Here is a 26,173-nt window from a genome sequence, read left to right as displayed (position 1 = left end):
GTAAACGCTATGGGTGCCCTAGATGTGCTTGGCGCCATTTGAGTGTGAGTCCCTTGAGCGGGAGTCAAAGGATCTGACACGTGGGGAGAGTTAGTCGGCATAACTTCCCCCTCGTCAGATTCCTCTGGTGATAAAATTTTTAAAGACAGAATATGATCTTTATTGCTTAAAGTGAAATCAGTACATTTGGTACACATTCTAAGAGGGGGTTCCACCATGGCTTTTAAACATAATGAACAAGGAGTTTCCTCTATGTCAGACATGTTTGTACAGACTAGCAATGAGACTAGCAAGCTTGGAAAACACTTTAAATCAAGTTAACAAGCAAATATAAGAAACGGTACTGTGCCTTTAAGAGAAACAAATTTTGTCAGAATTTGAAAAACAGTGAAAAAAGGCAGTAAATCAAACGAAATTTTTACAGTGTGTATAATAAGCTAACAGAGCATTGCACCCACTTGCAAATGGATGATTAACCCCTTAGTTCAAAAAACGGATAAAAAAAACGATATAGACGTTTTTTTTAACAGTCACACCAAACTGCCACAGCCTTGCTGTGGGCCTACCTTCCCCAACAAACGATTTTGGAAAGCCTAAGAGCCCTTTAGAGCTGTCCTATAGCATTCAGGGGACTCCTGGAGGAAGCTGGATGTCTCAGTCTGTAAAAGTTACTGCGCAAAAAAGCGCTAAATTAGGCCCCTCCCACTCATAGTAACACAGTGGAAAGCCTCAGGAAACTGTTTCTAGGCAAATTTAAGCCAGCCATGTGGAAAAAACTAGGCCCCAATAAAGTTTTATCACCAAAGTATATATAAAAACGGTTAAACATGCCAGCAAACGTTTTATATTGTAAATATACAAGAGTATTACCTCAAAAAGTAAGCATGATACCAGTCGCTATTAAATCACTGTATTCAGGCTTACCTTACATAAATTTGGCATCAGCAGCATTTTCTAGCATTCACATCTTCTAGAAAAATCGTAACTGCACATACCTCATAGCAGGATAACCTGCACGCCATTCCCCCACTGAAGTTATCTCTCTCTTCAGTCATGTGTGAGAACAGCAATGGATCTTAGTTACAACCTGCTAAGATCATATAAAACACAGGCAGATTCTTCTTTTTTTCTGCCTGGAACAAAATAGTACAACTCCGGTACCATTTAAAAATAATAAAGTTTTGATTGAAGCAAAATAACAGCTACATTTCACCACTTCTCTCTTACTACCTCTATGTTTGTTGAGAGTTGCAAGAGAATGACTGGATATGGCAGTTAGGGGAGGAGCTATATAGACAGCTCTGCTGTGGGTGTCCTCTTGCAACTTCCTGTTGGGAATGAGAATATCCCACAATTAATGGATGATCCGTGGACTGGATACACCTTACAAGAGAAATATTTACAAGTCCATTCATATCGCAACAATCTTCATACTGATATTAGGTTGGTTGTTAATTCCCACAATTGGTATAACAGGCAGTCCTTAGATAGAATAATAACCAAGAGTAAGTAACAAATTGGATTGGAGATTACCTTAGCAGAAAGTATGCAGAAAGTTCCGTTAATGCGGAGAGTGGGTATGGTAACAGCAGGACCGGTCCGGTCCGAGGTTGCGGTGTGAGTGCGACTTCCGGAACGCTGGGAAGTAGATCTGGCGGCTTCTGGATACAGTGTAGATGGAAACAGAAACGGAGCTGAGAAAAGGTCACAGGAATCCTAGAAGATACTACGTTAGCATACAAAGTATCTTAGTGCAGTTGTGAACTAAAATAAACTTGGTAGAGAGAGTTAGCAGAGAATATAATCCCAAGTCTGGAGTAGTTGAATAACTATGAGGTCCGGAACTTCCACACATAAGTGCTTCAATTTTCAGGCAAGGAATGGGTCCTCCTATAAATAGGAACAAGTACCTGGGCGGGGATATACTTTAAAGGTATATCACATACTCCCCCCGTTAAGGGACCCCCTCAAAGAACTGAGTGAGGATTTCAAGGGATAAAGACGGTGAAAAGAACGAATCAGTCGAGGAGCATGCACCTCAGTGTGCCGATGCCAGGAACAGTCCTCGGGTCCGAAACCCTTCCACTTCAGAAAATACTCCAGATGCTGCCTCCGGATTCTAGAGTCCAAAATACGCTCAACCTCAAACTCCTCCTGGTCATCTATCTGCATCGGAGATGAGGTCTGGGGGGAATCGTTGATTGTAGACTTATAGGGTTTCACCAGAGACACATGAAATGTGGGGTGAAACTTGTAGAAGGTAGGGAGTGCCAAAGTCAGTTGATGGGCTTACTAATTTTTTGATTACGAAAGGACCTATGAATTGATTATCTAATTTGTTGGTAGGTACATGTAATTTAAGGTTCCTTGTCGATAACAGTATCATCCACCTTATATACAGGACTGGGTCTATAATGTCGGTTGTAGTAATGTTTCTGATATTCTTTTGCTTCTGAGAGATGTGTCTTAACTAATGTTAGCCTTTCCTGCAGTAATCTTTGGCACCTGGTGAATTAACCTCTGTTTTAGATAAAGATATGGTAGTCGGATGATATCCATATGTTATATAAAAAGGTGTCATCTTTGTTGATGAGGACACCTAGTTGTTGTAACAAAACTCCGCCATAGGGAGGTAGTCTAACCAATCATCCTGTTGATGTGATATATAACAACGTAGGTATTGCTCTAAGGTTTGATTTAATTTTTCGGTCTATCCATTTGTTTGGGGGTGAAAAGCTGTTGAAAACCTGGGGTTTATTTTCAATATTTTGCACAAAGACCTCCAAAATGCTGAGGTAAATTGTGTACCCCTGTCTGTGATTATATTATTTGGAAGTCCATGAAGTTTTACTATATGATTAAGAAAAGCATTAGCAGTAGTGTATGCTGATGGGAGACCTTTTAACGGTATGAAATGTCCTACTTTAGTTAAATGATCAACCACTACAAGTATTGTGTTGTAATGTTGTGAATTGGGTAGCTCAACAATGAAGTCCATTGAAATCATGGACCAAGGCCTATCAGGAACAGGCAGAGGAGACATTAAACCTATAGGCCCTTTGTGGTCTATCTTATTCCTTGCACATGTGTGGCAGGAAGTAATATAGTCATAGATACTCTGGTCCATTTGGGGCCACCAAAAACTTCTTCTTGTTTTTTCTATGGTCTTTTGTATGCCACTATGACCAGACAATGGTTCATCATGTGTGTGATGTAGAATTTGTTTTCTTAAGGTTATAGGTATATACAACCGATCTTTGTGGTATACAAGACCTGTCTTACGGCTAGATTTAGAGTTTTGTTGGTAACGACCCGCGTAGCTAACGCTGGCTTTTTTCTGGCCGCACCTTTAAAATAACTCTGGTATTGAGAGTCCATAGAATGTCAGCGTTAGGCTCCAAAAAAAGGAGCGTAGAGCATATTTAACGCAACTGCAACTCTCGATACCAGAGTTGCTTACGGACGCGCCAGCCTCAAAAACGTGCTTGTGCACGATATCCCCATAGGAAACAATGGGGCTGTTTGAGCTGAAAAAAACCTAACACCTGCAAAAAAGCCGCGTTCAGCTCCTAACGCAGCCCCATTGTTTGCTATGGGGAAACACTTCCTACGTCTGCACCTAACACTCTAACATGTACCCCGAGTCTAAACACCCCTAACCTTACACTTATTAACCCCTAATCTGCCGCCCCCGCTATCGCTGACCCCTGCATATTATTTTTAACCCCTAATCTGCCGCTCGGTAAACCGCCGCTACTTACATTATCCCTATGTACCCCTAATCTGCTGCCCCTAACACCGCCGACCCCTATATCATATTTATTAACCCCTAATCTGCCCCCCACAACGTCGCCTCCACCTGCCTACACTTATTAACCCCTAATCTGCCGAGCGGATCTCACCGCTACTATAATAAAGTTATTAACCCCTAATCCGCCTCACTCCCGCCTCAATAACCCTATAATAAATAGTATTAACCCCTAATCTGCCCTCCCTAACATCGCCGACACCTAACTTCAATTATTAACCCCTAATCTGCCGACTGGAGCTCACCGCTATTCTAATAAATGTATTAACCCCTAAAGCTAAGTCTAACCCTAACACTAACACCCCCCTAAATTAAATATAATTTTAATCTAACGAAATTAATTAACTCTTATGAAATAAATTATTCCTATTTAAAGCTAAATACTTACCTGTAAAATAAATCCTAATATAGCTACAATATAAATTATAATTATATTATAGCTATTTTAGGATTAATATTTATTTTACAGGTAACTTTGTATTTATTTTAACCAGGTACAATAGCTATTAAATAGTTAAGAACTATTTAATAGCTAAAATAGTTAAAATAATTACAAATTTACCTGTAAAATAAATCCTAACCTAAGTTACAATTAAACCTAACACTACACTATCAATAAATAAATTAAATACAATTCCTACAAATAAATACAATGAAATAAACTATCTAAAGTACAAAAAATAAAAAAGAACTAAGTTACAAAAAATAAAAAAATATTTACAAACATTAGAAAACAGAATTTATGTTTACCTGATAAATTACTTTCTCCAACGGTGTGTCCGGTCCACGGCGTCATCCTTACTTGTGGGATATTCTCTTCCCCAACAGGAAATGGCAAAGAGCCCAGCAAAGCTGGTCACATGATCCCTCCTAGGCTCCGCCTACCCCAGTCATTCGACCGACGTTAAGGAGGAATATTTGCATAGGAGAAACCATATGGTACCGTGGTGACTGTAGTTAAAGAAAATAAATTATCAGACCTGATTAAAAAAACCAGGGCGGGCCGTGGACCGGACACACCGTTGGAGAAAGTAATTTATCAGGTAAACATAAATTCTGTTTTCTCCAACATAGGTGTGTCCGGTCCATGGCGTCATCCTTACTTGTGGGAACCAATACCAAAGCTTTAGGACACGGATGAAGGGAGGGAGCAAATCAGGTCACCTAAATGGAAGGCACCACGGCTTGCAAAACCTTTCTCCCAAAAATAGCCTCAGAAGAAGCAAAAGTATCAAACTTGTAAAATTTGGTAAAAGTGTGCAGTGAAGACCAAGTCGCTGCCCTACATATCTGATCAACAGAAGCCTCGTTCTTGAAGGCCCATGTGGAAGCCACAGCCCTAGTGGAATGAGCTGTGATTCTTTCGGGAGGCTGCCGTCCGGCAGTCTCGTAAGTCAATCTGATGATGCTTTTAATCCAAAAAGAGAGAGAGGTAGAAGTTGCTTTTTGACCTCTCCTTTTACCGGAATAAACAACAAACAAGGAAGATGTTTGTCTAAAATCCTTTGTAGCATCTAAATAGAATTTTAGAGCGCGAACAACATCCAAATTGTGCAACAAACGTTCCTTCTTCGAAACTGGTTTCGGACACAGAGAAGGTACGATAATCTCCTGGTTAATGTTTTTGTTAGAAACAACTTTTGGAAGAAAACCAGGTTTAGTACGTAAAACCACCTTATCTGCATGGAACACCAGATAAGGAGGAGAACACTGCAGAGCAGATAATTCTGAAACTCTTCTAGCAGAAGAAATTGCAACTAAAAACAAAACTTTCCAAGATAATAACTTAATATCAACGGAATGCAAGGGTTCAAACGGAACCCCCTGAAGAACTGAAAGAACTAAATTGAGACTCCAAGGAGGAGTCAAAGGTTTGTAAACAGGCTTAATTCTAACCAGAGCCTGAACAAAAGCTTGAACATCTGGCACAGCGGCCAGCTTTTTGTGAAGTAACACAGACAAGGCAGAAATCTGTCCCTTCAGGGAACTTGCAGATAAACCTTTTTCCAATCCTTCTTGAAGGAAGGATAGAATCCTAGGAATCTTAACCTTGTCCCAAGGGAATCCTTTAGATTCACACCAACAGATATATTTTTTCCAAATTTTGTGGTAAATCTTTCTAGTTACAGGCTTTCTGGCCTGAACAAGAGTATCGATAACAGGATCTGAGAACCCTCGCTTCGATAAGATCAAGCGTTCAATCTCCAAGCAGTCAGCTGGAGTGAAACCGGATTCGGATGTTCGAACGGACCCTGAACAAGAAGGTCTCGTCTCAAAGGTAGCTTCCAAGGTGGAGCCGATGACATATTCACCAGATCTGCATACCAAGTCCTGCGTGGCCACGCAGGAGCTATCAAGATCACCGACGCCCTCTCCTGATTGATCCTGGCTACCAGCCTGGGGATGAGAGGAAACGGCGGGAACACATAAGCTAGTTTGAAGGTCCAAGGTGCTACTAGTGCATCCACTAGAGCCGCCTTGGGATCCCTGGATCTGGACCCGTAGCAAGGAACTTTGAAGTTCTGACGAGAGGCCATCAGATCCATGTCTGGAATGCCCCACAGCTGAGTGACTTGGGCAAAGATTTCCGGATGGAGTTCCCACTCCCCCGGATGCAATGTCTGACGACTCAGAAAATCCGCTTCCCAATTTTCCACTCCTGGGATGTGGATAGCAGACAGGTGGCAGGAGTGAAACTCCGCCCATAGAATGATTTTGGTCACTTCTTCCATCGCCAGGGAACTCCTTGTTCCCCCCTGATGGTTGATGTACGCAACAGTTGTCATGTTGTCTGATTGAAACCGTATGAACTTGGCCCTCGCTAGCTGAGGCCAAGCCTTGAGAGCATTGAATATCGCTCTCAGTTCCAGAATATTTATCGGTAGAAGAGATTCTTCCCGAGACCAAAGACCCTGCCTGTACAACGGCAAAGAGAATGACTGGGGTAGGCGGAGCCTAGGAGGGATCATGTGACCAGCTTTGCTGGGCTCTTTGCCATTTCCTGTTGGGGAAGAGAATATCCCACAAGTAAGGATGACGCCGTGGACCGGACACACCTATGTTGGAGAAATGTATTACAACAATTTTAAACTAATTACACCTACTCTAAGCCCCCTAATAAAATAACAAAGCCCCCCAAAATAAAAAAATGCCCTACTCTATTCTAAATTACTAAAGTTCAAAGCTCTTTTACCTTACCAGCCCTGAACAGGGCCCTTTGCGGGGCATGCCCCAAGAAGTTCAGCTCTTTTGCCTGTAAAAAAAACCATACAATACCCCCCAACATTACAACCCACCACCCACATACCCCTAATCTAACCCAAACCCCCCTTAAATAAACCTAACACTAAGCCCCTGAAGATCTCCCTACCTTGAGTCGTCTTCACCCAGTCGAGCCAAATTCTTCATCCAAGCGGAGCAAGAAGAGGTCTTCCATCCGATTGAAGTCTTCATCCAAGAGGCATCTTCTATCGTCATCCATCCGGAGCGGAGCGGCAGCATCCTGAAGACCTCCAATCGGATTGAACTTGATTCTGATTGGCTGATTCCATCAGCCAATCAGAATATTCCTACCTTAATTCCGATTGGCTGATAGAATCCTATCAGCCAATCGGAATTCGAGGGACGCCATCTTGGATGACGTCATTTAAAGGAACCGTCATTCGTCGTTCAGTCGTCGGCCAGGATGGATGTTCCGCGGAGGTCTTCAGGATGCTGCCGCTCCGCTCTGGATGAATGACGATAGAAGATGCCTCTTGGATGAAGACTTCAATCGGATGGAAGACCTCTTCTTGCTCCGCTTGGATGAAGAATTTGGCTCGGCTGGGTGAAGATGACTCAAGGTAGGGAGATCTTCAGGGGCTTAGTGTTAGGTTTATTTAAGGGGGGTTTGGGTTAGATTAGGGGTATGTGGGAGGTGGGTTGTAATGTTGGGGGGGGTATTGTATGTTTTTTTTTACAGGCAAAAGAGCTGAACTTCTTGGGGCATGCCCCGCAAAGGGCCCTGTTCAGGGCTGGTAAGGTAAAAGAGCTTTGAACTTTAGTAATTTAGAATAGGGTAGGGCATTTTTTTTATTTTGGGGGGCTTTGTTATTTTATTAGGGGGCTTAGAGTAGGTGTAATTAGTTTAAAATTGTTATATTTATATATATTTATAATGTTTGTAAATATTTTTTTATTTTTTGTAACTTAGTTCTTTTTTATTTTTTGTACTTTAGATAGTTTATTTCATTGTATTTATTTGTAGGAATTGTATTTAATTTATTATTGATAGTGTAGTGTTAGGTTTAATTGTAGATAATTATAGGTATTTTATTTAATTAATTTATTGATAGTGTAGTGTTAGGTTTAATTGTAACTTAGGTTAGGATTTATTTTACAGTTAAATTTGTAATTATATTAACTATTTTAGCTATTAAATAGTTCTTAACTATTTAATAGCTATTGTACCTGGTTAAAATAAATACAAAGTTACCTGTAAAATAAATATTAATCCTAAAATAGCTATAATATAATTATAATTTATATTGTAGCTATATTAGGATTTATTTTACAGGTAAGTATTTAGCTTTAAATAGGAATAATTTATTTAATAAGAGTTAATTAATTTTGTTAGATTAATATTATATTTAATTTAGGGGGGTGTTAGTGTTAGGGTTAGACTTAGCTTTAGGGGTCATTTATTAGAATAGCGGTGAGCTCCAGTCGGAAGATTAGGGGTTAATAATTGAAGTTAGGTGTCGGCGATGTTAGGGAGGGCAGATTAGGGGTTAATACTATTTATTATAGGGTTATTGAGGCGGGAGTGAGGCGGATTAGGGGTTAATAACTTTATTATAGTAGCGGTGCGGTCCGCTCGGCAGATTAGGGGTTAATAAGTGTAGGCAGGTGGAGGCGACGTTGAGGGGGGCAGATTAGGGGTTAATAAATATAATATAGGGGTCGGCGGTGTTAGGGGCAGCAGATTAGGGGTACATAGCTATAATGTAGGTGGCGGCGCTTTGCGGTCGGCAGATTAGGGGTTAATTATTGTAGGTAGCTGGCTGCGACGTTGTGGGGGGCAGGTTAGGGGTTAATAAATATAATATAGGGGTCGGCGGTGAAAGCTCTTAACTACTGACTTTTTTCTGCGGCTGGAGTTTTGTCGTTAGAATTCTAACGCTCACTTCAGACACGACTCTAAATACCGGAGTTAGAAAAATCCCATTGAAAAGATAGGATACGCAATTGACGTAAGGGGATCTGCGGTATGGAAAAGTCGCGGCTGAAAAGTGAGCGTTAGACCCTTTTTTGACTGACTCCAAATACCGGAGGTAGCCTAAAACCAGCGTTAGGAGCCTCTAACGCTGGTTTTCACGGCTACCGCCAAACTCCAAATCTAGGCCTTAGAATCTTTAGTGCACGTTTTAGGATATGTAATGTAATTTTTTAAAGCTTTTTTAATCTCTTCTTCAAGAGGCGTTAGTATACCAATGAATTTTTCGGAAGGTATAATAGGAGTCAATGTCTCCTGATATGACTGTTCATAAAACCTAGAGAGAGCATCAGCCTTGGTATTTAAATGCCCAGGCCTATATGTTATTAGGAAATTAAACCTGTCTAAGAACAGTGACCATCTTACTTGTCTGGCTGTTAAAGTTTTACTTTGTTTTAAATATTCAAGATTTTTATGATCTGTATATACCTTAAATGGTTCACGAGTTCCTTCTAATAGATGTCTTCACTGTTCTAGGGAGGTCTTTATGGCTAATAGCTCTTTATCTCCTATGCTATAGTTATTTTCTGCTGGAGTGAACCTTCTTGAATAAAAAGCCACTGGGTGTATTTCCGTCTTTTCTTCGTTCTGCTGTGACAGTACTGCTCCAATTCCTGAACTGGATGCGTCCACTTCCAATACGTATTGCAGATTTGAGTCTGGCATATGTAAGAGAGGAGCACTAATAAACTGTTCCTTTAGAATGTCAAAAGCTGATTGTGCTTGTTCAGTCCATTTATATTTTTGCTTTTTACTGGTGAGTTGGGTTAACGGTTTCACAATGTTAGAAAAACTTCTGATGAACTTTCGATAATAGTTTGAGAAACCTATGAATTTTTGTAGTGAACGTATAGAGTTTGGAACAGGCCATTGAACTACTGCAGAGATCTTTTCTGGATCCATTTGGATCCGATTTGGTGTTATTATATATCCGAGGAACTTAATTTTGTTCACATGGAAGAGACATTTCTCTTTTTTGGCATAGAGCTTATGCTCCTTCAACCTTGTTAAGACCCAGCGTACATGCTTTTCGTGTTCCTGTTGTGTCTTAGAGTAGATTAATATATCGTCTAGGTAGACAATGACACATATATCTATTAAATCATGAAAAATTTCATTAATAAAATGTTGGAACATTGCTGGGGCGTTGCTTAATCCGAAAAGGCATGACATTATACTGGTAGAGACCGTATCTGGTCCTGAATGCGGTCTTCCACTCGTCGCCTTCTTTTATCCTAATGAGGTTATACGCTCCCTTCAGATCCAACTTCGTATAAATGATAGCTCCTTTTAGTCGTTCTATTAATTCTGGTATTAACGGCAATGGATACCTATTTTTTACAGTGACGGTATTTAAGGCCCTATAGTCAATTATCGGTCTTAAAGTACCATCTTTATTTTTGACCAGAAACATCCCTGCAGCAGCTGGGGAAGTTGAGTGGGATATAAATCCCTTTCTAAGATTATCATCCAAGTAGGACCTCAAATATGTTAACTCATCCTGTGAAAGGGGATTGATCTTCCCATGGGGTATTTGTGACCCCGGAATTATATCTATGGGGCAATCGAATTTTCTATGTGGAGGCAGGTTTTCTGCCTCCTTCATATCGAAAACCTCTGGCAAATCCTGATAAAGCCCTGGTATCCCAGTTTCAAGAGAAGCAATGACACTATGTGGATAACAAGTGTTTTCACAGTAATTGGAGTTAAGTGTGAGTTCTGAGTGTTCCCAGTCTATTTTAGGATTATGGCGTTGTAACCATGTGTATACCAATATGATAGTATGTAAAGCGATAGGGATCACATCAAAACTGATATACTAGGTGTGACCTTTGTCAGTTGTGATCAGTAAAGGTATAGTGTGGTGTGAAATTGGACCTTTTCTGATTAAAGTACCATCTATTGACTTAACGTAGACTGTATTTTGCTTGCACACAAGAGGGATTTTATTATTTACAATATATATGGAATCTACATAATTCCCAGACGCGCCTGAGTCAATCAAAGCCCTGGACTGGATATTTTCCTGATCCCACTGTAAAGAGAGAAGCAAAGTCTTCTTCTTGCTTTCTCTTTATTAGTTAGAGGGCCCTTAATAACTCCAATTTCCATGGGTGTTGAACTGGTAGTGGGTTTCTCTGGTGGGGAGGAATAAGTGAAGGAACGTTTTGGTATGACATCATATGTTGCCCTTTCTGTTCGGCGTTCTCTGAGTCTTCTGTCGATGGCTGTGCTTAGTTTAATCAGTGCTGGGAGACTATCAGGCAGTTCTTGTCTGGATAGTTCATCTTTCAATGTTTCAGATAGCCCCAGTCTAAACTGATTTTTAAGGCTGATTTGATTCCATTGTGAGTCAACCGCCCACATCTGGAAATCAGTGGTGTACTCCTCCACTGTACGTTTTCCTTGTTTAAGAGAACGTAGTTTTGAGTCTGCTAATATTTGTGTATCTGTGTCCTCGTAGAGATTGGACATGGCTTGAAAAAAATCCTGTAAGGAATCCAGTATTGGATTATTATTCTCATAAAACCTGTTTGCCCATGTTCTGGGTTCCCCTTGTAAAAATGAAATTGTTGTGCAAACCTTTATACGGTCTGAATGGTATGTGCGTGGTCTTAATGTGAAAAGTAAGTTACAAGCATTTCTGAAATCTCTGAAATCTTGTCTTTTACCAGTGAAAGGTTGAGGATACTGAATGCGAGGCTCAGGTACCTCAGTATTTTTTTCAGACATATAGGGCGACATGTACTAAATGGCGGGCGGACAGCTTCTTAACTCGCGAAGCTGTCCGCCCGCCTTCGCTACACACGGGCAGCGGATCTGTTGATCCGCTTGCCCGTATATATCATTACACACTCATCGGAGTGTGTAATGCCCGCCCCTTCAATCGCACGACCAATCACGTGACTGAAGGGGCTGTCAATCACTGAGAGCGAGCGTGCTCTCTGTGATTTTGCTTCGCCACCTAAGAGGTGGCGTAGGGTGTAGAAAGCAGCAGTCTAATGACCACTGCTTCTTACATTGCGGGAAGCAGGCTCGCATATGCGAACCTGCCCCGCAAAGGCTCCGGAGCAGCTTTCGCTGCTTCGTACATGGAGCCCTTAGTCTTTGACTATAGTTTTCAATGCTGAGTTCTCTTCTTGAACCTCAGTTAATGCTCGGGCCAGATAATCCAGTTTTTGTTGGATATTGCTGAACTGATTCTGTATTTCGTTAGGATCCATTTTATGTTATGCCTATATATAACAGCTTTCCCTATAACACTATGGCCTGAAAATTATGTGATGTCCTGTCTAGGACATGAATATATCATAGTGTTTTATATAGGGTATGTTGCTCTATATATGTCTAATCAGATAAAGAATATTTACCAATACCTGATAGGACAATAGTGAGACAGTTTCTAAATGATGCTTTACATATTATGATCAATATGTTTGTATGTTGATCAAATCATAAGCTTAACAAATGGTTATGAATAAATTTGTATGCAGCAGGTTTCAGAATTTACCTAAGAGTTAACTTGCTGCTATCGGATAGGGATAACTTTGTATAATGTCACTTTAAGTCTTCAGCCGTTTTCACACACTCACACATAAAATATTTACAAGTCCATTCATATCGCAAAAATCTTCATACTGATATTAGGTTGGTTGTTAATTCCCACAATTGGTATAACAGGCAGTCCTTAGATACAATAATAACTAAGAGTAAGTAACAAATTGGATTGGAGATTACCTTAGCAGAAAGTCTGTAGAAAGTTCCGTTAATGCGGAGAGTGGGTAACAGCAGGACCGGTCCGGTCCGAGGTTGCGGTGTGAGTGCGACTTCCGGAACGCTGGGAAGTAGATCCGGCGGCTCCTGGATACAGTGTAGATGGAAACAGAAACGGAGCTGAGAAAAGGTCACAGGAATCCTAGAAGATACTACGTTAGCATACAAAGTATCTTAGTGCAGTTGTGAACTAAAATAAACTTGGTAGAGAGAGTTAGCAGAGAATATAATCCCAAGTCTGGAGTAGTTGAATAACTATGAGGTCTGGAACTTCCACACATAAGTGCTTCAATTTTCAGGCAAGGAATGGGTACGCTGAACTCCTATAAATAGGGAGGAACAAGTACCTGGGCGGGGATATACCTTAAAGGTATATCACACATAGCGTTAGCCAAGTGGAAGCAAAATGAGACTATATCATGCACTAAATGCAATTACCCCCAAGCAGATATAATACACTGTTTCTGGTCCTACCCCAAAATAAATCAATTTTGGAAAAAAGTTTCTTTTTGGTTAAACAAATTTTTAGATCCCCAAATTGCAATACACCCAAAGGATATAATCTTTTTATATATAAGGCCAAATAGGCAAGAAACTAATCTGATTAATACCTGTATTATGGTAGGACGTAATTTAATCTTAAAGGAATGGAAGAGTAGAGAAGCTCCCTCTTTACCTATCTTCATTAAAGCAATACATACTCAAATTATTTTTGAACAGTTTAACTTAATAACCCCGCAAGAGATGGATATTTAAAAAAAAAAATGAAAATGGCTTAAATTATCCTTTTATTTCCTTTAACAACCCAATATATGCTTACACGGTATCTACATAGCTCAGAAGTTTTTCAATGTTTAGCATTGAGAGACATCTTCCCCCCAGATTGGGTATTTGGTTAAAAGTCATGGGCCTAGATTTAGAGTTGGGCGGTAGCCGTCAAAACCAGAGTTAGAGGCTCCTAACGCTGGTTTTTACCACCCTCTGGTATTTGGAGCCAGTCATTAAAGGGTCTAAAGCTCACTTTCCAGCCGCGACTTTTCCATACCGCAGATCCCCTTACTTCAATTGCGTATCCTATCTTTTCAATGGGATCTTTCTAACGCCGGTATTTAGAGTCGTGGCTGAAGTGAGCGTTAGAATTCTAACGACAAAACTCCAGCCGCAGAAAAAAGTCAGTAGTTAAGAGCTTTCTGGGCTAACGCCGGTTTATAAAGCTCTTAACTACTGTGCTCTAAAGTACACTAACACCCATAAACTACCTATGTACCCCTAAACCGAGGTCCCCCCACATTGCCGCCACTCGATAAAAAATGTTTAACCCCTAATCTGCCGACCGCCACCTACGTTATACTTATGTACCCCTAATCTGCTGCCCCTAACACCGCCGACCCCTATATTATATTTATTAACCCCTAATCTGCCCCCCACAACGTCGCCGCCAGCTACCTACAATAATTAACCCCTAATCTGCCGACCGCAAAGCGCCGCTACCTACGTTATCCTTATGTACCCCTAATCTGCTGCCCCTAACACCGCCGACCCCTATATTATATTTATTAACCCCTAATCTGCCCCCCTCAACGTCTCCTCCACCTGCCTACACTTATTAACCCCTAATCTGCCGAGCGGACCGCACCGCTACTATAATAAAGTTATTAACCCCTAATCCGCCTCACTCCCGCCTCAATAACCCTATAATAAATAGTATTAACCCCTAATCTTCCCTCCCTAACATCGCCGACACCTAACTTCAATTATTAACCCCTAATCTGCCGACCGAATCTCGCCGCTACTGTAATAAATGGATTAACCCCTAAAGCTAAGTCTAACCCTAACACTAACACCCCCCTAAGTTAAATATAATTTAAATCTAACGAAATAAATTAACTCTTATTAAATAAATTATTCCTATTTAAAGCTAAATACTTACCTGTAAAATAAACCCTAATATAGCTACAATATAAATTATAATTATATTATAGCTATTTTAGGATTTATATTTATTTTACAAGCAACTTTGTATTTATTTTAACCAGGTACAATAGCTATTAAATAGTTAAGAACTATTTAATAGCTAAAATAGTTAAAATAATTACAAAATTACCTGTAAAATAAATCCTAACCTAAGTTACAATTAAACCTAACATTACACGATCAATAAATTAATTAAATAAAATACCTACAATTATCTACAATTAAACCTAACACTACACTATCAATAAATTAATTAAATACAATATCTACAAATAAATACAATGAAATAAACTAACTAAAGTACAAAAAATAAAAAAGAACTAAGTTACAAAAAATAAAAAAATATTTACAAACATTAGAAAAATATTACAACAATTTTAAACTAATTGCACCTACTCTAAGCCCCCTAATAAAATAACAAAGCCCCCCAAAATAAAAAAAATGCCCTACCCTATTCTAAATTAAAAAAGTTCTAAGCTCTTTTACCTTACCAGCCCTGAACAGGGCCCTTTTGCGGGGCATGCCCCAAAGAATTCAGCTCTTTTGCCTGTAAAAAAACCCACATACAATACCCCCCCCCAACATTACAACCCACCACCCACATACCCCTAATCTAACCCAAACCCCCCTAACCTAAACACTAAGCCCCTGAAGATCTCCCTACCTTGTCTTCACCACACCGGGTCCCGATCTGTCCAGAAGAGCCTCCGAAATCTTCATCCAAGCCCAAGCAGGGGCTGAAGAGTGACGTCCATCCTCCGGCTGAAGTCTGGATCCAAGCGGCAAATGAAGAAGTCCATCTTCGGGAAGAAATCTTCATCCTATCCGGGCAGAAGAGGACATCTGGACCGGCAAACATCTTCATCCAAGCCGCATCTTCTATGTTGTTCCATCGGATGACGAGCGGCTGATCTTGAAGACCTCCGGCGCGGATCCATCCTCTTCGTTCGACATCCAACTGAAGAATGAAGGTTCCTTTAAATGACGTCTTCCAAGATAGCATCCCTCGAATTCCGATTGGCTGATAGGATTCTATCAGCCAATCGGAATTAAGGTAGGAATATTCTGATTGGCTGATGGAATCAGCCAATCAGAATCAAGTTCAATCCGATTGGCTGATCCAATCAGAAAATCAGATTGAGCTCGCATTCTATTAGCTGTTCCGATCAGCCAATAGAATGTGAGCTCAATCTGATTGGCTGATCGGATCAGCCAATCGGATTGAACTTGATTCTGATTGGCTGATTCCATCAGCCAATCAGAATTTTCCTACCTTAATTCCGATTGGCTGATAGAATCCTATCAGCCAATCGGAAATCGAGGGACGCCATCCTGGATGACGCCCTTAAAGGAACCGTCATTCTTCAGTTGGACGTCGGAGAAAGAAGATTGATCCGCGCTGGAGGTCTTCACGATGGAGCCGTTCCTCATCGGATGAAGATAGAAGATGCCGCTTGGATCAAGATGGTTGCCGGTCTGGATCGCCTCTTCTTCCCGGATAGGATGAAGACTTTGGAGCCTCTTCTGGACCTCTTCAGCTGCAGGATTATGGATCGCCAGCCCCCGCTTGGGTTGGATGAAGATTTTGGAGCCAGGACCGATCGGTGATACCCGGCGAGGTGAAGATAAGGTAGGAAGATCTTCAGGGGCTTAGTGTTAGGTTTATTTAAGGGGGGTTTGGGTTAGATTAGGGGTATGTTGGGGGGGAGTATTGTATGGGTTTTTTTTTACAGGCAAAAGAGCTGAATTCTTTGGGGCATGCCCCACAAAAGGTCCTTTTAAGGGCTGGTAAGGTAAAAGAGCTTTGAACTTTTGTAATTTAGAATAGGGTAGGGCATTTTTTTATTTTGGGGGTCTTTGTTATTTTATTAGGGGGCTTAGAGTAGGTGTAATTAGTTTAAAATTGTTGTAATTTTTTTCTAATGTTTGTAAATATTTTTTTATTTTTTGTAACTTAGTTCTTTTTTATTTTTTGTACTTTAGTTAGTTTATTTAATTGTATTTATTTGTAGGAATTGTATTTAATTTATTTATTGATAGTGTAGTGTTAGGTTTAATTGTAGATAATTGTAGGTAGTTTATTTAATTTATTTATTGACACCCCCCTAAATTAAATATAATTTAAATCTAACGAAATAAATTAACTCTTATTAAATAAATTATTCCTATTTAAAGCTAAATACTTACCTGTAAAATAAACCCTAATATAGCTACAATATAAATTATAATTATATTATAGCTATTTTAGGATTTATATTTATTTTACAAGCAACTTTGTATTTATTTTAACCAGGTACAATAGCTATTAAATAGTTAAGAACTATTTAATAGCTAAAATAGTTAAAATAATTACAAAATTACCTGTAAAATAAATCCTAACCTAAGTTACAATTAAACCTAACACTACACGATCAATAAATTAATTAAATAAAATACCTACAATTATCTACAATTAAACCTAACACTACACTATCAATAAATTAATTAAATACAATATCTACAAATAAATACAATGAAATAAACTAACTAAAGTACAAAAAATAAAAAAGAACTAAGTTACAAAAAATAAAAAAATATTTACAAACATTAGAAAAATATTACAACAATTTTAAACTAATTGCACCTACTCTAAGCCCCCTAATAAAATAACAAAGCCCCCCAAAATAAAAAAAATGCCCTACCCTATTCTAAATTAAAAAAGTTCTAAGCTCTTTTACCTTACCAGCCCTGAACAGGGCCCTTTGCGGGGCATGCCCCAAAGAATTCAGCTCTTTTGCCTGTAAAAAACCCCACATACAATACCCCCCCCAACATTACAACCCACCACCCACATACCCCTAATCTAACCCAAACCCCCCTAACCTAAACACTAAGCCCCTGAAGATCTCCCTACCTTGTCTTCACCACACCGGGTCCCGATCTGTCCAGAAGAGCCTCCGAAATCTTCATCCAAGCCCAAGCAGGGGCTGAAGAGTGACGTCCATCCTCCGGCTGAAGTCTGGATCCAAGCGGCAAATGAAGAAGTCCATCTTCGGGAAGAAATCTTCATCCTATCCGGGCAGAAGAGGACATCTGGACCGGCAAACATCTTCATCCAAGCCGCATCTTCTATGTTGTTCCATCGGATGACGAGCGGCTGATCTTGAAGACCTCCGGCGCGGATCCATCCTCTTCGTTCGACGTCCAACTGAAGAATGAAGGTTCCTTTAAATGACGTCTTCCAAGATAGCATCCCTCGAATTCCGATTGGCTGATAGGATTCTATCAGCCAATCGGAATTAAGGTAGGAATATTCTGATTGGCTGATGGAATCAGCCAATCAGAATCAAGTTCAATCCGATTGGCTGATCCAATCAGAAAATCAGATTGAGCTCGCATTCTATTGGCTGTTCCGATCAGCCAATAGAATGTGAGCTCAATCTGATTGGCTGATCGGATCAGCCAATCGGATTGAACTTGATTCTGATTGGCTGATTCCATCAGCCAATCAGAATTTTCCTACCTTAATTCCGATTGGCTGATAGAATCCTATCAGCCAATCGGAATTTGAGGGACGCCATCCTGGATGACGCCCTTAAAGGAACCGTCATTCTTCAGTTGGACGTCGGAGAAAGAAGATTGATCCGCGCTGGAGGTCTTCACGATGGAGCCGTTCCTCATCGGATGAAGATAGAAGATGCCGCTTGGATCAAGATGGTTGCCGGTCTGGATCGCCTCTTCTTCCCGGATAGGATGAAGACTTTGGAACCTCTTCTGGACCTCTTCAGCTTCAGGATTATGGATCGCCAGCCCCCGCTTGGGTTGGATGAAGATTTTGGAGCCAGGACCGATCGGTGATACCCGGCGAGGTGAAGATAAGGTAGGAAGATCTTCAGGGGCTTAGTGTTAGGTTTATTTAAGGGGGGTTTGGGTTAGATTAGGGGTATGTGGGTGGTGGGTTGTAATGTTGGGGGGGGTATTGTATGGGTTTTTTTTACAGGCAAAAGAGCTGAATTCTTTGGGGCATGCCCCACAAAAGGTCCTTTTAAGGGCTGGTAAGGTAAAAGAGCTTTGAACTTTTGTAATTTAGAATAGGGTAGGGCATTTTTTTATTTTGGGGGTCTTTGTTATTTTATTAGGGGGCTTAGAGTAGGTGTAATTAGTTTAAAATTGTTGTAATTTTTTTCTAATGTTTGTAAATATTTTTTTATTTTTTGTAACTTAGTTCTTTCTTATTTTTTGTACTTTAGTTAGTTTATTTAATTGTATTTATTTGTAGGAATTGTATTTAATTTATTTATTGATAGTGTAGTGTTAGGTTTAATTGTAGATAATTGTAGGTAGTTTATTTAATTTATTTATTGATAGTGTAGTGTTAGGTTTAATTGTAGATAATTGTAGATATTTTATTTAATTAATTTATTGATAGTGTAGTGTTAGGATTAATTGTAACTTAGGTAAGGATTTATTTTACAGGTAATTTTGTAATTATTTTAACTATTTTAGCTATTAAATAGTTCTTAACTATTTAATAGCTATTGTACCTGGTTAAAATAAATACAAAGTTACCTGTAAAATAAATATAAATCCTAAAATAGCTATAATATAATTATTATTTATATTGTAGCTATATTAGGGTTTATTTTACAGGTAAGTATTTAGCTTTAAATAGGAATAATTTATTTAATAAGAGTTAATTTATTTCGTTAGATTTAAATTATATTTAATTTAGGGGGGTGTTAGGGTTAAAGATAGACTTAGCTTTAGGGGTTAATACATTTATTAGAGTAGCGGTGAGCTCCTGTCGGCAGATTAGGGGTTAATACTTGAAGTTAGGTGTCGGCAATGTTAGGGAGGGCAGATTTGGGGTTAATACTATTTATTATAGGGTTATTGAGGCGGGAGTGAGGCGGATTAGGGGTTAATACATTTATTATAGTAGCGCTCAGGTCCGGTCGGCAGATTAGGGGTTAATAAGTGTAGTTAGGTGGAGGCGACATTGGGGGCGGCAGATTAGGGGTTAATAAATATAATATAGGGGTCGGCGATGTTAGGGCAGCAGATTAGGGGTACATAGGGATAATGTAGGTGGCTAGGGTGTACGGAGCGGCAGATTAGGGGTTAAAAATAATATGCAGGGGTCAGCGATAGCGGGGGCGGCAGATTAGGGGTTAATAAGTGTAAGGTTAGGGGTGTTTAGACTCGGGGTACATGTTAGAGTGTTAGGTGCAGACGTAGGAAGTGTTTCCACATAGAAAACAATGGGGCTGCGTTAGGAGCTGAACACGGCTTTTTTGCAGGTGTTAGGTTTTTTTTCAACTCAAACTGCCCCATTGTTTTCTATGGGGGAATCGTGCACGAGCACTTTTTTTAAGCTGGCCGCGTCCTTAAGCACCGCTGGTATCGAGAGTTGAAGTTGCGGTAAATATGCTATACGCTCCTTTTTTGGAGCCTAACGCAGCCATTCTGTGAACTCTAAATACCAGCGGTATTTAAAAGGTGCGGCCAGAAAATAGCCAGCGTAGCTAACGCACCCCTTTGGCCGCAGAACTCTAAATCTAGGCGATGGAGTCAATAAGGAGGTAAATGAGCTAACAGCTTAAGATCTGATGAATGCTTTATTAAAAAAAGAGAAGAAAGGGAAGGGAAAAAGAAAAAAAAAGAGAAAAAAAGGGAGGAGGGAGGGAGAGAGGGCCCTTGTTTTTTTTTTTGTTTGTTTTTTTCTCTCATTTATTTTATTTTATTTTTATTTTATTATTTTTTTAATATTGGAAAATTCCAACAGTATATACTACAGTTTTTTATGCTCTGGTAGAAAAGAATATTTTGGATTAAAATGCGGTTAAGATTTATGCAAGGATATTTATGTTAGGCCATGTGACCCTCTGTGGCTATATACTTTCTGTTTCAAGAGCTGTTTATTGTTTGATCGATGCGGGAGTACGGCAGTTTAGGGGTTTATATGTTTATTATAGTGGCGGTGATGTCGGGAGCGGCAGATTAGGAGTTAATAACTTTATTTTAGTGTTTGCAATGTGGGAGGGCCTCGGTTTAGGGGTTAATAGGTAGTTTATGGGTGTTAGTGTACTTTTTAGCACTTTAGTTATGAGTTTTATGTTACAGCTTTGTAGCGTAAAACCCATAACTACTGACTTTCAGTTTACGGTATGGATCTTGACAGTATTGGCTGTACCGCTCACTTTTTGGCCTCCCAGGCAAACTCGTAGTACCGGCGCTATGAAAAATAACTTTTTGAAAGCTGCGGTAGTTACGTTGCGTTACGGCCAAAAAAGTATGCGGTACAGCTAAACCTGCAAAACTCGTAATACCAGTCGTAGTGAAAAAAGAGCCTTAACGCTGCTTTTTCACTAATACCGCAAAACTCGTAATCTAGCCGTTTGTTTGTTATTTTTTGTAATGGTAGTTTTTTTTTATTTTTTTATAATTGTAGTGTTTTTTATTTTTTGTAGGTTTTAGTGTAAGGCAGCTTAGGTTTTACTTTTATTTCACAAGTAAGTTTGTATTTATTTTAACTAGGTAGTTAGTAAAAAATAGTTAATAACTATTTACTAACTAGTCTACCTAGTTAAAATAAATACAAACTTACCTGTGAAATAAAAACCTAAGCTAGCTACAATATAACTATTAGTTATATTGTAGCTAGCTTAGGTTTTATTTGTATTTCACAGGTAAGTTTGTATTTAGTTTTAAATAGGTATTATTTAGTTAATAATTGTAACTTTAATTTAGGTCTTTTTTAATTATGTTAAAGTTAGGGGGTGTTAGGTTTAGGGTTAGGTTTAAGGGTTAATATAATTTAATTTATGTTGTTGCGATGTGGGGGCCGGTGGTTTAGGGGTTAATAGGTTAAGGTAGTGTTGGCCATGTCGGGGAATGGCGCTTTAGGGGTTAATACTTTATTTAAAGATTTAGCTAGTGTTGGCGAAGTTTGGAAACGGCGGTTTAGGGGTTAATAGGTTTAGTTCATGTCGGCAATGTTTTGGAATGGCGGTTTTGGGGTTAATAGGTTTAGAGTCAGCAATGTTTCGGAATGGTGGTTTAGGGGTTAATAGCTTTATTTAGTGATTTAGTTAGTGTCAGCAATTTAGGGGAACTGCGGTTTAGGGTTTAATATGTTTAGTTAGTGTTGGCGATGTAGGGGGGTGTGGTTTAGGGTTTAATAGGTTTAGGTAGTGTTGGCGATGTGGGGAGGTGCGGTTTAGGGTTAATAGGTTTAGTTCATGTCAGCAATGTTTCGCAACGGCAGTTTCGGGGTTAATAGGTTTAGTTAGTGTCTGCAATGCAATTTTTCGGGATGTGCCGATTCAGAAATTCGGATGCATCCGAATCTTAGAATCTTCCAAAATTCGGCCGAAAAACGAATTCTGCCAAAACGAAACGCACATGTCTAATATTTTTAAATGCTTCCCTTAAAGGGAAAAAACATTCAAAACAGTATTGTCATGCTACGCTTAGCCAACTTTTTAGTTATTGGGAATTCCAATGAATACCATTGATTCAGTTGAATTGATTCTCTTGTTGCTTGTTAAGCAGACATAAAAGTGTTAATGAGTGCAGAACGATCTATCTGAAGGTCTTAATGCTTTGAACTCCTGCCAGCTGCACCGACTGCTAAATTCTGTGATCTCTGGACTCTGATCAGATTCTACAATTTCCCAATATCTGCATAATACAGTTAGAGCAGAGAGTGAGAAGATGAGTCCGAACCCCGGGTGAATAACAGACCATACTGCTGCTGAGTGGTCTGTTGTGGGTCACAATTAGGGTTCCCAACTGTCCCTTATATCCAGGGATCTACCTTAATTGCCCAACTTTTTTTTTTTTTCTCCCAGGCTCCCTTATTTATCTGCTCTGAGAACATTTTTCTCCCTTATTTTTTACATGTAAAATCTTCATTTCAGATATTGTACTCTTATTTTGTGAATAATTTTGGCTTTACTCCCACTGTGTCTTAAAGGGACAGTCTTCTTGAAAATGTATATTGTTTAAAAAAATAATCCCTTTTTCACACATTCCCCAGCTTTGCATAACCTGCACTGTTACATTAATATACTTTTTACCTCTGTGATTACCTTGTATCTAAGCCTCTTCAGACTTCCACCTTATCTCAGTGCTTTGTACAAACTTGCATTTCAGCCAATTAGTGCTGACTCATAAATAACTCCATGGGAGTGATCGCAATTATATAGCACACATAAACTTGCACTGTCTAGCTGCAAAAAGCGAATACAATGCACTGAGATAACCGCAGCCTTCAAGGGTTTAGAAATAAGCCTATGAGCCTGCCTAATTTTAGCCCTTCAACAAAAAATACCAAGAGTACAAAGCAAATGTGATGATAAAAGTAAATTGGAAAGTTGTTGAAAATTGCATGCCCAATTTGATCCATGAAGGTTTAATTTTGACTTTACTGTACCTTTAAATGAGAAATAGAATTCACAGATTTACAGAAAGTTGTTGAATGTATTAATGTTCCCTGAGTGGTAGCATTATTTTAAAGGCCTCCTATTCCTTCGTGCATTTCAAATATGTAGGTACAGTAAATGAGCATCATTACTGCTCTCATTGTATTACTTGTTGTCATTGGGGTAAAATCGCTGCTCTGTTTTTTACTGGCAAGCAACCTTTAGTATTAAAAAAAACACTGCTCCGTGTGTGCTAATGGCAGTCAAGTACATGGGAGGGGTTGAATCACTGTAGTTTGTGTTTTACTGGCAGCCAAGAGAATAAAAACTGGGTAGGGCCTAATGAAGAGCTCTGGGGAGGGGCCATGGTGTCACTCACCTATCACTTTTGTCTAATCACAGGTCTACAAGATACCTAATATTTTGGTGAAGGGCAACTGCAACCCTATACACAAGTAACTTAAAGGGCCATAATACCCAAATGTTTAAACACTTGAAAGTGATGCAGCATAGCTGTAAAAAGCTGACTAGAAAATATCTCCTGAACAACTCTATGTAAAAAAGAAAGATATTTTACCTCAAAAGTTCATCAGTAGCCACCTCCCATTGTAAAGGATTTCTAAGCAGCATTTTAGTGTGTCTGTCCTGGGACAGCTGAAAGGATGAGCCTCGTGAACTCTCATTTTATTTCACCAATCAGGTAAAGGAAGCTTACTATGAAATCTCATGATAGTTAAGCAGGGCCGGACTGGGAAATCAGACCGGCCCTGGAAATTTGTATAGACTGGCCCAGTCCTGCCCCGCCCCCTCCAGTCTAGTCACGCCTCCTCCAGCCCAGCCACGCCCCCTGTTTTTCCCTTATATAAATATATATATATATATATATATATATATATATATATATATATATATATATATATAATATATATATATATTTTTTATATATATATAATATATATATCTATAATTATATATTTTATATATAATATATATTTTTTATATATATATATAATATAATTTAAATATATAATATATATATAGTGAGTTACAACCACACATTAGACAGTAAAGTAACACTACAGCCAGCAACATGCAATTGAGGAGTAAGTAACTGCCAAAAAAGTAATTGTGGCCTGTAATTTTGTCACCATTGCACAATAGCTGCCTTAGAACTGATAACACAGATAAATATAATGTCAAAAACAGCTTTAACAAGCTCTGGCAGCCAGTGGGTTAAAATGTACCTCCCTGAAATTTGTGTCTGTCACCTTCTGCCATGTGCACAGGACTCCCGCCCTCTCTTGAGTTCAGTGTACCCGCTGGCACCTGCTGCTCCCACTGACTGTCCACTCCAGTGTCACACGTGACCCCACATGGCCTGCTTGAGCTCAGTGCTCACTGACGCTGCAACGCATCCACTCCCAGGCTGAGGCTCCCTTCACTATGTCACATGGTGAGAACACTGACTTGTCGTGACATCACAAGCCGCCGCCCAGCCCACCCCACCAGACCCGGCCTGCATATGAGGATTCCTGAATCCTGAGTCCTCCTCCCTGGCAGCCCAGCCAGTGTGGCCCAGGCCCTGGCCCTAAGTGAGTGACACACACTGCTGTGACAGACAGACAGACTGAGCCTGTGACTGTGTGAGAAACAGACAGGCTCAGTCACTGTCTGAGTGAAATGAAGAGGGCTGGCTAAGCTTATATCGGTAAGGTGGGTTAGCACCGGCGGCCGGTTAGGTTAATTAACTTGCGGTTGCGGCGGAGGCAGTGGAGAGGGGGTTAATAACATAAGTTTTGTTTAATAACAATTTTACTACACAGTGTGCTGCAGTCTTAGTGGGGAAGTCAGTGTAACAGCAGGGACTGATTACCTGCTGTCGGTGGCCGCAATATCGCAAACTTAGCGAGCAAAGCTGCAATTGCAAAAGAATAATTTATACACAGCAGCAGCCAGCCCAGCTGAGCTGCCGGCCGGCGGCCTACCGGGATTTTTCCCGGTATCCCGGCTGCCCAATCCAGCCCTGTAGTTAAGTCAAATCTCATAAGATCACAGTAAGAGTTCATGACCTCAGCACTGCTGATGCTGATTGGCTGCTGTTCATTTCTTCATTTTTTATTTTTTTTTACCTGCAGCTGGGAGCAGCTGAATTTTAACTTTTTACACAGAACTTACTCTGCTGAGCTGAGGAGATTGTGAGGTAAAATATCTTCCTTTTTTACATAGAGATGCTCAGGTGATATTTTCCTGTCAGCTTTTTACAGTTATACTGCATCAGTTTCAAGTGATTTAGCATATGAGTATTATGTCCCTTTAAAGCATATAAAAAATACAGATGATGTGCATATTGCATTGACTATTGTAGTGAAGCCATAAGGATATAACAAGGTGATAGGGTGTAATGAATGTAATGTAATGAGTATAACAAATCGATGGGATCTGTATAGTGAGTATCTAACATGACTGAAACAGGTAGAAGGATTCTGTTTCAGAGAGACAATATTATAAGGTAAAGTAGACATTAGCAGAACGTTAGCAGATATAGGGAAGTGATAAAAAGATAAAAGAGAGCAGGTACCATGGGTAAATGCTAAAAGGCAATAGGATATTACAGGATCTTTAGGTTATAGGAAATGCATGATAACAATAATCACTGTGATGTAGACAACAGGATGCTTGATGCATGGGGACTTTATAACTGTAACAAGGAGCTGAATGTATAGTCAGGGTAGAACTAACTGGGTGTTGTAGCATAAGGTAAACATACAAATTAAGAGAACATGATGACATATTACTGCACATTTAGGTTCACCCTTAGGGCTCAATTTATTAAGCAGTGGGCGCCGCTTCTGAGGTCCATCGCTCGCCTGAAACAGATTAAGAAGCAGCAGTTGTAAGACCTCTGCTCCTTAACCTGTCCGCCATCTTTTAGGTGGTGGATTGAAATCATCCCGATCT

General features: G+C 39.7%; 1 long non-coding RNA gene across 1 annotated transcript; it reads right to left on the bottom strand.

Annotated features, from left to right (window-relative positions):
• Window positions 1-1,538: 1,538 nt before the first annotated feature.
• LOC128664126 (uncharacterized) lies at window positions 1,539-24,576 on the bottom strand. The gene is made up of 3 exons (XR_008402923.1): window positions 24,460-24,576; window positions 12,801-12,923; window positions 1,539-1,661 (listed from the first exon to the last, which is right to left on the bottom strand). It is a non-coding gene; the product is annotated as an uncharacterized LOC128664126 (long non-coding RNA).
• Between the last annotated feature and the right edge of the window lie 1,597 nt (window positions 24,577-26,173).

Source organism: Bombina bombina, chromosome 6 (assembly GCF_027579735.1).
Source record: "Bombina bombina isolate aBomBom1 chromosome 6, aBomBom1.pri, whole genome shotgun sequence".
Lineage (NCBI taxonomy): Eukaryota > Metazoa > Chordata > Amphibia > Anura > Bombinatoridae > Bombina > Bombina bombina.
This window is presented reverse-complemented; position numbering and strand designations above follow the sequence as displayed.